Source organism: Hippocampus zosterae, chromosome 4 (assembly GCF_025434085.1).
Source record: "Hippocampus zosterae strain Florida chromosome 4, ASM2543408v3, whole genome shotgun sequence".
Taxonomy (NCBI): Eukaryota; Metazoa; Chordata; class Actinopteri; order Syngnathiformes; family Syngnathidae; genus Hippocampus; species Hippocampus zosterae.
In genome coordinates, this window is record NC_067454.1 from 14312509 (window position 1) to 14324199 (window position 11691).

The window sequence follows — 11691 nt, forward strand, 5'->3', positions numbered from 1 at the left end:
ACCTATATATGTTATCGTTCCTCCCATTCCGACGGGTTCTTGTCCACTCTATGTCCAGGCAGAACATATTCTGGATCCTGAGCATCTGGCTCGTACATATATGGTGCAACAAACATCTTGCCAACAACCTCCTCTTCCCCCTGAATCCACTCAGATAAGTTTGAAACGTCACTTCTTTCCAAATTAACTGGTTTGGTAACCTTGCCATAGCGAGGCCCACTATTATTGTCTCAAATTGACGTCACACCTCTAGGTTTGACTTTCATCAGCATCTCACTTCGGGAAAACAATTACTTTGTCAAATTTTCAAAATAGAAAAGATTTTTTGTCATGCTTTACTTCATGAGATAATATTTCGTTTGGGATTTTCAAAAATTACTTCACAGTTCACCTTGTATGTTACACACAGTCAACTGGTGGGACAGGTGGTGGGGAGGGATGGAGACAAACCGGATTACTACACGGCTGGGTTGTTATTACTTTAAATTGTTGTTGAGACTTTTCTCAGCCTTTGTAAATGCACGGGAGTTGAGTGAATGCAGTGCGCGAGCATACCACTTCACAAACAGCAAAAGGCTGTATCTCATCGAGCTGCAAAGGTTTGCAAGTGTGTGTATGCCCAGCGGATGGTTTTTTTCGTCGTTCAATGTCGCAAATGGTCGCATAGGCATTCGCAAACAATTTCAATAATCTCAAACAAAAAAAACTAAAATATTTTAACACGTTCACAAGTTGATGCTAGCAAGAAAAACTGCATCGATTAAAACTGGGAATGTCTGGCGAGCGTCTTTGCAAGTGTTTGCACCCTGACATAAAACGTTTGCTACATGCATTTGCACACACACATGCACACATGGCCGTTGACAGCAATCGTCAACTTTCTTTTATGATAGCATTTTGAGGTATTTTGCTGACCTGCCAGCTGATCTACAGCCACAATACAGGCAGAACATTAACTTGTTTGGAGGAATCGAGCCAAGGACGCTATCCAAGAATGATTTTTGGGCAGAGATCCTGACATTGTTTACCACCTGATGTTGACAACATGCTCCGTGAAACCGTCAAATGAAAGCTTACAAATCATTGGAGGATTACAACGACTTTGTAAGCACATGGTTACAGAGTGTAAACTTCAAAATCCTATCTAAACAAGCTGTTTAAGTTCTTTCACGGGTGAGCAAAGCTGTGACGGTAGGCTTTTTTTTTTTTTACCAGTCTTTGTTAGAAGTACCAAGAACTAAACTGAGGCTCAGAGGGGATCGAGCCTTTTCTGTTGCTGGTCCCTCGCTCTGGAATGACCTCCCACTGAACATTCGGCAAGCCTCCTCGCTGCCCATCTTTAAAGCCCTCCTCAAAACTCACTTGTATTCTTTGGCGTTCGACTCAGCATGACTTAGATTTGTTCTTGTTTTTAATGCTTGGTGCTTTCTACCTCCTTTATTACGGATTCGTCTTACTGTTTATTGTGTATGTTAAATCGCTCCATGTACAGCACTTTGTATGCAGCGATGGCTGTTTGAAAGTGCTCTAGAAATACTGTTGACTTGACTTGACTTGACATACAGGAACCTTACAGTGCAGTGAGCATTTATTATAAATTGTCATGAGCACCTTATCTATGTATTATCGAACATAATAAAGTGCTGTTTAATGCTTTACATTTATTAAAATTTTCAGGTGTTGTCAACTTGACTGCTGCATTCTTTGTGCTAGTTATGCACCTCTTGTGCCTGTGAGTTACCCATCAATCCATTCATTATCTACCACTTATTGGGGTTGGGTCACGGAGTTAGCGGCTTCAGCAGATAATCCCAGACTTCCCTCCCCCCACCCACTTCTTCCAACTCATCCAGAGGGATCCCAAGGTGTTCCAAGACCAGACGGAAGACATTGTCTCTCCAGCGTGTCATGTCCCATATGTCATGACCGGGACCTCCTGCCGGTTGGACTTGCCCGCACCACCTCACCAGGGAGACATCCGGGAGGCTTTCTAACCAGATACCCGAGCCACCTCCTCCGGCTCCTCTCAAAGTGGAGGAGCAGTGGCTCTAAGTCATTGCAGATATTTTTTTTTGAAAAAAATAACAAACAAACAAAAAATGCTAACTATAATATGGAACAGTTGAATAGGCAACACATTTGTTTTGACCCCCATCAGGTAACACACATTTACAATTGCAAAACTTTCTCTTCATCTTTCAAGAGCAGGTGTGAAGGCTTGTGGACAAAATTACAAATATTTGGAACAGCGTCACTTCCTTTACTCGTGAAAAAGACTTTCGCCAGGGTGCAATTGCGGAATGTGATTGCTCAACATGACGCAGAATTAAATAATGTGGTGGCAGTATTTAGTGCGATTGCTCAACACAACCAAGAATGAAACAATGTGGTGGCAGTATTTAGTGCAAATGCCAAACCCAACTCAGAATGAAACAATGTAGATGCAGTATTCAGTACGCTTGCTCAACACAACAACAGAATGAAACAATGTGGTGGCAGTATTCAGATGGAACTAGGACCCTAATCAAGGTAGGGAGAATTATGAACAGTTCTAAATACTGATCACTTTTGACCCCTCATCTCCAAGTTGTCTTGTTAATTTAGCTTTACACATAATAATGGCATGCAGTTTTGGTATTACAGCTGATACATTCACCTTCTATAACCTCCGTATACAGAGCTCTGTTGTGAAAAATACTTTCTGTGGTATAAAATCGAATCAAAAAAATAAACATTGATTATGTTACTTTGCAAAAAGTGAACAAGCACACTCAACTGAGTCATGCTACCACTACACGACAGTGAATTAGGTTGCCACGGCAAGGACGAGTTGCTATTTTCCTCTGTCCATGTGTAGAACTTTGTCGAGTGAAAGGTGACTGATAACAGACAATATTTTTTTTTGCTTTAAATTGAAAAACACATGGGAGGGCCTCAGCAGGTATGACAACTATTCATGCTAATAGTTGTGAAAATGAGACAAAGCCACCTTGAAATATTTCCCCTGGGCTGGCGACTTTGCGCATGTGACAGTGAGTCGCGATGGAGGTTTCAGATGTTATCTTCAGTTTTACATTCCAACCTTGCTCTCCATCACATGGCTTGCTGTGCTTTGCATTGGCTGACGAATGATGCCTCTCGAGATATTAGCAGCACCTGTCAGTCATTATGGAAGTAAGACACACACCAGTGAAGTTCAGCAATTACGAGACAAAGCATGTTAGTTTCTTTCATTCGCCACTTTAGTATTGGGTGTTGCCATGCTGTCTAATGATGATGATCATCACGGAGCTTGAGAAATGGTCAATTAGGCTGCATTGGAATGCTTGAAGTCATATAAAAAAAACAACAACCCTTGGTTAAAATCTTGGTTCATGCACAGTGTTACGTGGGAGTTGCGTAGATGGCATCTTCGTGACCTCAAACAATCCTCTGACACTTCAGCTTAGACACCGAACCACGGGTATGCAGGAGTGCAAAGTATATGAAATCAATCTTCCAAGTTGAACTACTAAATTGAAATTCCATTCATCTGTTCCAGCCTCCAAAAGCCACTTTAATAATGGAAAATGGCACAGAACAGTATAAAAACATAAGAGGTTATAAAAGGACAAATTAGAGAGTGTCCCAAAAGTCACTAGCCACTTGATTTTTGAAACTTTCTTTTCAGGGTTCATTGAGACAGCTTTGGCCTTGCCATTTTTTGCTCGCCCATAGACATTGGATCAATATTTTAAACATTTTTTGCTCTGTTGGTCAATCGATTCCATAAACATGATGTATAACTGCACTTCATATTGTATGGATTGGTTTACAGTTTTATTTAAATGGCATTTTCAGTTGAGAGTTTACTTATTTATTTAGTATTTACTTATTGATTTATTGTTATACTTATTTCTTGCCATCACATGCTTGACAAATAGACTATTTTTATAACAGACTAAATTTAAAACAAACTACATTTCAAAAACAAAACCGAATGAACGCTATATGAAATGTCCAAAATGACTGATAGCAACAGGCTTTCCATTGTCTGGTTTGTCAAGAAAAAAAATCCAGTTCTGAGAAAAAATGTATGTTGTGCAATGAGGTGGAGCAGTGTGACAGCCATGAAAATGTTAAAACAAAAATGTCATTCCGAGATCAACGGGTGATATGCTCACCAAAAGTACAAATCTACAAATGGCCTCACGTTTGTCTGAATGAAACGACATACCAGATTAAATTGATCGTGTGTTGTGTGTTTTAGGGGGAGTGGCCTAGTGCGTGACCACAGAAACATGGCCGGTTAATCTCTGGATGGAAGTTTTAGTTTGCTGTCGATGCTGACGAGTGACTCATTTTCATATTCCATCCGTTCATTACCCGAAGCGCTTACCCGCACGAGGGCCACGGGGCATGTTGGAGCCTATCCGACCATCTTCGGGCAGGTTACACCCTAAAACTGGTTGCCGGCCAATCACAGGGTACACATAGTTGTAGTAATTACCGGTACGGTACCCAATGTGAGTAGTATATGACTCAGGTACTCGAGTGTTGTCTGTCAACCCAAAAAGATTCGGGTTTCGATCCTCAGCCGTTGTAACCATGTCTAAGTGTCCTTGAGCAAGATAACGAACCCACAGTTGCTCCTGCCGCCACATCATCAGTTGGCGAATGAGGAGACGGCATTAAGCGCTGATCTTGAAGGTAGAAAAGCACTCGATCCAAGTGCAAGTCCATTTACAAGTTCCAGGAAACATTAAAAGTGGTTTTCGTTCTTTCTTTCTTTCTTTCTTTCTTTAGAAATGGTGTAGTTTGTTTAGGAATAAAAATGCACCATCAAAACAATTTGGTGCAATAAATTCAATCTATCATAATCTCAGTTGTTTTTTTTCATACGTTTTTAACTTCTAACTACTCAGCAACCATGCAGCTTCAGTGTTATCATATTTTATTTTAATAATTTTTAAAAACATTTTCAAACGCACGAAAACACAAGACAGTTACGTCATTGCCTCTACAGTTTAAGCACAAGACAACAGCAACTGGTTGACCCTGACATGGCTTTTCTTGATCGGTTGATTCTAAAAAAAAACAGCAACAACAACAACAACAACAAATACTTCTAGATGGGCGGAGGTCACAGAACAATTGTGCTTTACCTTAAAGGTTCCCTCTGAAAATTAATGCAAATAAGTTGCCATTATTTCACAATCATGTGACACCTGCAATGTAATTGAAGCGGATTTACATGGGACAGGCGATGAGAGCCAATCTCTTTTTCGATAATGGACGCTACACCTTCCAATTGTTTTCAAATCTAGTTTGTAGCAGACGTGTGCACGTTTTCATCATGACATTTTTGATCCACTGGTGAAAAGGACACTTTGATTCACTCCTCTTTCATCCATAACTGTTTCAAACAACAAAATGTATGCAGGAAAAGTGGTTGAGATTGCACGACTGTCTGTGTCTTATGTGTTGTGTTGTATTATTTTGTCATTTTACCCGCAGCAGCTCCTCTTGTCTGTTTGAGAGGGAAGACATTTCATCTGTGCTGTTATGTTGCACATAAAGTGCATTTGACAATAAAGTTGTACTTGACTGGATATGTTTCGGAGGCAGAAATTTTGCATCTCAAGCCAAAATGCAAATCCCGCGGCCAGACGTCATTACATGATTGGGTTGATTAAAATGACGGCATTGAGGCACTCATGTTTTGTTTTGGGGGTTTTTTCGTTTTGTTTTTTTCGGGTGTCCTGACAAGAGTGACTAAGCAAGTTGAAATTTGCAAAGGAACGTAGCAGTCAGATGCCGGAGATAGGAGAGCGTCAGGTGGATGTCTCTGAACTCACCGAGGATGATGTGACACGGCGATAACCTCAGTCAGGATCAGAACAGGAGATTTTCATTATGTCACATGGTCTCTCTCACACACAGACACAGACACACACACACACACACACACACACACACACGTTTGTCAGGACAAAACGGGACACGTGACCCTCCTACTGTTATTGTTATTCTTTCTCCCTGCTAAACTATTAGGAAAATGCCATTGCGACATCACTTTTTGCACTTGCGTATAAATATATATTTTATAAATCATTCATTCATCTTCCAAGCCGCTTGATCCTCACTCGGGTCGCGGGGGGTGCTGGAGCCTATCCCAGCTGTCTTCGGGCAGTAGGCGGGGGACACCCCGAATCGGTTGCCAGCCAATCGCAGGGCACACAGAAACGAACAACCATTCGCACTCACACTCACACCTAGGGACAATTTAGAGTGTTCAATCAGCCTGCCACGCATGTTTTTGGAATGTGGGAGGAAACCGGAGCACCCGGAGAAAACCCACGCAGGCCCGGGGAGAACATGCAAACTCCACACAGGGAGGCCGGAGCTGGAATCGAACCCGGAACCTCTGCACTGTGAAGCCGACGTGCTAACCACTGGACTACCGGGCCACCCTATTTTATAAATGTGTATGTGAATTTTTAACCACTTTGAAAAGATCACATTTCGAATATGTCTATTCTGTTAGCAATTTAACCAACCATTATTTCCACTTCAGACTCTAAAAATAACATCAAGTGGAGGAGTGGCTATTACATAAAGAAAAAAAAGTTATTGTCCAGAAGTATTTGGACATTACATTTTTATGATTTTTTTGTATTTAAAATATAAGAAATCACACGTGATTGAAGTGCAGACTCACAACTTTTATTAAAGTGGTTTTAGATTAATTATTTAGTGCCGCAAAAATGTGTTTTTTTTTTAAATCAAGAAAATCATTCTGCAAATGTACGACATATTCTTCACTGGACAGAGCGTTCACAATCATTTGACAACTGCAACAGACAAGTGAATGGTTTGTGTCCTGAATACCTGAAACAAATGTCAATTGAATACAAGCCCGATAGGGCTCTGAGATCTGCAGACTTGAGTCAATAAGTGCAGCCCAGAAGACAAAGTAAACATGGTGAAGCTGCATGGGGATGTTGTGCCGGACTGAAATGGGATAGGCTGCCAACACAAGTGATGTTGGCAATTTTGCAACGTTGCCACACGGCCAAGTTGGGAGCTGTGTGAAAGGAAATCGTATGCTTCCAAAACTACAAAGTATAACCTGCCAAAATCTGCTGGTCTCAGAATGACACGTCTCAAACGAAATTGAAATGTTTCGGTACACACTGTGCATGTCATGGTGGGCTGTTCGCGAAGTCTATGTAGAAGTGCTTGAACATGTCAATCAACATCTTTCCACTATGGATGTCATGACAGTGCTTTTGTGTCCTTTGGTTCATTGTGTCCCGTCAGTCGTATGATCTTGTGTTGTGATTCAAAGGCTTGCGTGCTGATGTGGGAGATACTGACAAAACATTTTCAAACATATACAATAGTTGATCCCAGAACACTGATCTGCCGTATGATGAACCTTGCAGTGAGTCCCCGACAAATGCGATTGAAGCCTGATATGCGGTACAGATGTCCTTAAATTTCAATTTCACTTTTGCCATAATATTGGATAAAAATTCAAAATCTGTTAAAATCTTGCCATCCTAAAACTTATTAACATTCTTAACATTCAAGGAAGCAGAAACACATCGTACAATAACATGTAGTTACGTTCACATTCAAAAGTCTGCATCGCAGCACATCAGAAGGCTATTTACATTTTGTGATTTTTATGAAAGGTGGTCTTATGAAATGGTTTATTTTATCCAGACAATTTACAGTGACTTTGTACTCCACTCTCACAGACATTGCAGTCTTGTAGTGCGGGTTGAAGTAAATAAACAGGAATAGGCCCACCTGAGTTCAGGGTTAGAATCCACTGCGGAGCAAATGCAGCTGGTGTCAATGATGAAAAAAATTGCACAACCATTTGACAGGAGGCCAAAAAGTTCAAATAAAAAAACCTAAATTATATGACAGACATGGTGATGGATGACTGACAACGGGCGCACCCTCTTCAACGCAGCAAGTTTTACATTAAGTGTTTACATGAAGGAGATGTCGCCGCCAAGCCGGTTTGTCATGCTCCCATTGTAGTTATTGTGCAGGATTAAGGCAATATAAATAGACATTAAAAAAAAAACAATGTCCATAAAACCCTGGGGAAGTTTGCATCTACGCCATTTGTTTGTGTGACTATCAGCAGGATTGGTTCAAAAGCTACACATCTGAGATCATTGAAACTTTGTGGAGGTACGAGTAATACATTTTTGGAATGTACAAGGGGGTGCCTTGAGATACAAGCACCCAGACCTATGAGGCTTTCAAGATATGAGATGTCTTTAAACATTTTTTTTTTGTTTTGACTTGCGAACACAGATGTTCGATATGAACACTGCACAGTAGCAGTGAGCTGATCTCAACTAACTTCACAAGCAGCACATGTGGCACATGAAAGTAGTTCTGACAGAAGTGGCTCAATTTCTGAAAATAACATTTTTTTGTGCAAACAAAGTCTTGTAATATACAGCTGAGAAATAAAGAAGCGACTTTTCATGGAGCAAAAAAAAACCCATAAATCGTTAAACAGTAGAGCGGGTGAAAGCGTCCGCTCTGTTATGACATCTAATTAGCCTTCAAGTCTCAGTCAGGTACGGAAGAATAAATTTGTTGTCAAAATATGCCACTCACTTTCTTTTGTCACCGTTGTCACACAGGATTCCTCCATCCATCCATTTTCTAATCGCGGGCGTGCTGGAGACGATTCCAACCATCTTCGGGCAGTAGGCACGGCACACCCTGAACTGGTTGACAGACAATCAGAGGGCACAAATAAATTAACAACCACTGACGCTCACAATCACACTTAGGGACAATTTTGAGTGTTCAATTAACCTACGGTGCATCTTGTTGGGATGTGGGAGGAAATCGGAATACCCCTGGGAAAAGCCTCGCCGACAGGGCGAGAAGATGTTGTTGAACCTTGAATGAAAACAAAGCCCATCAGGAAAAATATTTGCTGCGAAATGTAAAACTAAGCGGTATGTGGGAATTCGCCCAACCAGTCTACATGTGTTTTGTGGACTTGGAGAAGGCGTTTGACCGTGTCCCTCGGGGAGTTCTGTGGGGTGTGCTTCGTGGGTATGGAATACCGAACCCCCTGATAAGGGCTGTTCGGTCACTATACCACCGATGTCAGAGTTTGGTTCGCATTGCCGGCAGTAAGTCGGAATCGTTTCCAGTGAGAGTAGGACTCCGCCAAGGCTGCCCTTTGTCACCGATTCTGTTCATAACCTTCATGGACAGAATCTCTAGGCGCAGCCGAAGCGTTGAGGGGGTCCGTTTTGGTGGCCTCAGTATTGGATCCCTGCTTTTTGCAGATGATGTGGTGCTGTTGTCTCCTTCAAACAGGGCTCTCCAACTCTCACTGGAGCGTTTCGCAGCCGAGTGTGAAGCGGTTGGGATGAAAATCAGCACCTCCAAATCTGAAACCATGGTCCTCAGTCGGAAAAGGGTGGAGTGCCGCCTCCAGGTTGGGGGGGAGATCTTGCCCCAAGTGGAGGAGTTTAAGTATCTTGGGGTCTTGTTCACGAGTGAGGGTAGGAGGGAGCGAGAGATCGACAGGCGGATCGGTGCAGCGTCTGCTGTGATGCGGACGTTGTATCGGTCTGTCGTGGTGAAGAAGGAGCTGAGCCAAAGGGCGAAGCTCTCAATTTACCGGTCGATCTACGTTCCAACCCTCATCTATGGTCACGAGCTATGGGTCGTGACCGAAAGAACGAGATCCCGGATACAAGCGGCCGAAATGAGTTTTCTTCGCAGGGTGTCCGGGCTCTCCCTTAGAGATAAGGTGAGAAGCTCGGTCATCCGGGAGGGGCTACGGGTCGAGCCGCTTCTCCTCCACATCGAGAGGAGCCAGATGAGGTGGCTTGGGCATCTGATTCGGATGCCTCCTGAACGCCTCCCTGGTGAGGTGTTCCGGGCATGTCCCACCGGGAGGAGACCCCGAGGAAGACCCAGGACACGCTGGAGAGACTATGTCACCCAGCTGGCCTGGGAATGCCTCGGGATCCCCCGGGGAGAGCTGGAAGAAGTAGCTAGGGAGAGGGAAGTCTGGGCTTCCCTGCTAAAGCTGTTGCCCCCGCGACCCGGCCCCGGATAAGCGGTAGAAGATGGATGGATGGATGGATGTAAACCTAAGCTCTGGAAATCAAGAGTCAAGAAATCCCTCGCTACTTCGCAGTTCGTTTATCGCGGCTTCAGTGCATCGCGGATTTTTTCAAACATATTAATTTTTTTAACATACACATGGAGTACAGTACTGTATATGTTGGTCTGTGCGACTCGTTGTTGTTTTTCAGCTTCTCGCGGACCATTTGCGGACTTTGCGGACAACAAAAAACGTTAATGTTAATTGGATGCTACTTTGCGGATTTTCTTTTATCGCGGATGATTAAAAAAAGTGTGATAAACGAGGGACTACTAACAGATCGAGGGGAAAAAAACCCAAAACAAAACAAAACGCCTTGCGATCTTTCGTTTGAAATATTCAGGCAGGTGTGATAGCAATCCCTGCAGATGTCCGATGACTTTATCCAAAATAATTATTAGTCATGAACTTCAAACAAAATGTCTGATGACTTTCCAAAAGCTATTAATCTAGAATGGCTTGCCTTTCCTACATAGAATGTCCAAAGGGCAGCCAACTGGCTGGATTAGTTTCACCATTGATCTGCAAAGGCGTAAACAACACAACTCAGCAATGACCCTTCGCATGTTTGGTGGAGGACAAGTGAACGTGTTTGTATATTTTAATGTATGTGCTTTCTGCGCTTTTACACTGTTGCTATGACATGCTATGTTTTCAGCTCTGCTTTCTATCTGAAAAGCCCATCCAGGGACAAGGGTTGCGAATTAGCTCAATGCTCAATACTCGACATGCATCTTCACTTCTTAGTTGAGTGAGTTATTGAGCAAGTGTCCTGTGCGCAAGCTCTTTATGCATCTAAGACAGCAGAGCGAGTGAAAGTGTCTGATTTGTTACGACGTCTAATTAGGGCCTTCAAATCTCAGGCAGGGACAGGAAGAACAAATTTGTTGTCAAAATATGCCACTCACTTTCTTTGGTCACTGTTGTCACACAGAATTCATCCATCCGTCCATTTTCTAATCGCAGGTGTGGTGGAGCCTATTCCAACCATCTTTGGGCAGTCGACAGGGTACACCCTGAATTGGTTGCCAGCCAATCGCAGGTCACACATAAATTAACAACCATCGACGGTCACAATCACACTTAGGGACAATTTTGAGTGTTCAATTAAAGACGAGAAGTACCACAGCCAACTGGCTTGGCTGGCCTACGTAGAATGCCCAAAGGGCAGCCAACTCATCATGCAATTGAGGTCAACTCTGGTGTGAACAACTCAGCAATGACCCTTTTTCGCATGCGAATGTGAAGAAAAGAATGTTTGGTGGGGTTTCGGGTGCTTAACGACATGAACAGAATTTAAACACCAACATTACCAACAAGTTTGCTCACAAGACAGGACAACACTTTTTGTACTGACGCAAGTACGAATACGATGATGAGAAGACTTGCAGAATAGCTTTTATTTTCATTGCAGTGCACAAGACTGGACTGCTGCTCCTTTGCGTGATACAAAAATAAAGAAAACATAACAATAATATGCAAAGGAAAACAATGAAATTGTGTGCAAACTGCAGTCAAACATCATTTAGAATGATAATTTA

The 11691-nt window shown here is 42.6% G+C and overlaps 3 long non-coding RNA genes across 6 annotated transcripts in view; 1 reads left to right on the plus strand and 2 right to left on the minus strand.

Annotated features, from left to right (window-relative positions):
- Positions 1 to 11691, plus strand: part of LOC127599548 (uncharacterized) — a 28508-nt gene that overhangs the window by 1344 nt on the left and 15473 nt on the right. The window contains exons 1-2 of one of the 4 annotated variants that reach the window (XR_007962127.1): positions 1159 to 1173; positions 1678 to 2529. This is a non-coding gene — a long non-coding RNA (uncharacterized LOC127599548). Of the gene's footprint in view, positions 1 to 1158; positions 1174 to 1675; positions 2530 to 11691 lie in introns of those variants that run through there. The other 3 variants (XR_007962129.1, XR_007962128.1, XR_007962126.1) reach the window with 3 other exon arrangements.
- On the minus strand, positions 1877 to 6085 carry LOC127599552 (uncharacterized). The gene is made up of 3 exons (XR_007962134.1): positions 5838 to 6085; positions 2990 to 3156; positions 1877 to 2023 (listed from the first exon to the last, which is right to left on the minus strand). It is a non-coding gene; the product is annotated as an uncharacterized LOC127599552 (long non-coding RNA).
- LOC127599557 (uncharacterized) lies at positions 8453 to 11171 on the minus strand. Its single transcript, XR_007962139.1, has 2 exons — positions 11059 to 11171; positions 8453 to 8922 (listed from the first exon to the last, which is right to left on the minus strand). It is a non-coding gene; the product is annotated as an uncharacterized LOC127599557 (long non-coding RNA).